We start from the raw sequence: 1474 nt of genomic DNA on the forward strand, positions 1-1474 counted from the left end.
TCCCGATAACATGTTCAAAGTATGTGAGACCAAGTCTCCCCATCCTTACTTCCAAGGAGTGCTCTAGCTGTACATTTTCCAGGACAGACTTGTTCATTCTTCTGGCTGTCCTGGTATATTCCATATTCTTCATCATTATATTAGGTGCATTTATATAGATTATCTGACTCAATTCACACAACAATCCAGTGAGGATTTACACATTTATATCCCTAATTCAACAGCTGAGGGAATTAAGGCACTGCTGGGTCACAAACTTGCCTAAGATCTCATAGTAAGAAATATGACCCAACTTCTGTCAATCTGAACTTTCTCTTAAGCTCCACATCATACTCCTTTGCTTACCCTGGCCCCCAGAGGAACTCCTCTTCTGTGAAGTTAGGAGAGGGGGCTCTGCCATCCTTCTAGATGTTAGGACTGTGCTCCTAAGACCTTTTATTCTTTCTCCAGTGAATTTAATGGGCTAAATAGTCAGGTTTTTGGTCAACCATGGATGTAGCTGCCTACCTCAGAGGAGATAGGCAGAGTATCAGAAATGCCCTGTCTGTACACCTTCATGAAGCTGCTTCTCTGACTCACCTTGGGTTCGTGAGCAATTAAAGAAAGAGTGTGGTTGTAATCAAGGTTCAAGCTTTGTTTCCTTCATCACATGGGAACTTCAGAAGTATAGCCTAAAGGTGTCTTTAGCTAGCAATCATATCTAACAAATACTAACTACTTAACACATTGCTGTTATTGCTACGATTCTGACTCATAGCAACCCTATAGGACAGAACAGAACTGCCCCATAGGGTTTCCAAGGCTGTAATCCAAGGCAGACTACCACATCTTTCTCCCATGAAGCGCCTGGTGGGTTTGAACTGCTGACCTTTCGGTTAGCAGCCTAGTGCTTAACCACTGCACCACCAAGGCTCCTCAAATACTGTAGCAAGTACTTTTACACAGATTATCTCATTTAATCCTGACAACAACCCTGTGAGACAGCTACTATTTTATCATCCTCTTTTTATAATTGGAAAAACGGAAGCATAGCTACAACTACAAACTTATCCTATATCTCTCAGCTCATAATACTGAAGCTGATGTTCACTTTTGGTCAGTCAGACCCCAGAGCCCTTACTTTTAACCCCCACATTGTACTGTCTCACTTCAGGCCCTTTAGTGCTTCTTTCTTGGGGAGCAAAAGAGGGAGTCTTGAGTTCCTTCTAAAAGTTAGGTGTGTGCTACTAAAATATTTTATTATTCCTCCTGTAAATCCTGTGGACTAATGAGCAATGCCTATGGTTATTCAGCGATGTGAACGACCTCCTCAGGCAAGGAGATCCATAGAATACCAGAGTCGTGCTGTACATTCATGAAGTCACTTCTCTCAAACCTACCACTGCTCCTGTGTAATGACCTGGGATCAATAAGAAGGGCACTTCAACAACCCCTGATCTTTTCTATGGGCCTCTGATATTGCTTACCATTGAAA

The sequence above is a fragment of the Trichechus manatus genome, unplaced genomic scaffold, assembly GCF_000243295.1.
Source record: "Trichechus manatus latirostris isolate Lorelei unplaced genomic scaffold, TriManLat1.0 scaffold00068, whole genome shotgun sequence".
NCBI lineage: Eukaryota > Metazoa > Chordata > Mammalia > Sirenia > Trichechidae > Trichechus > Trichechus manatus.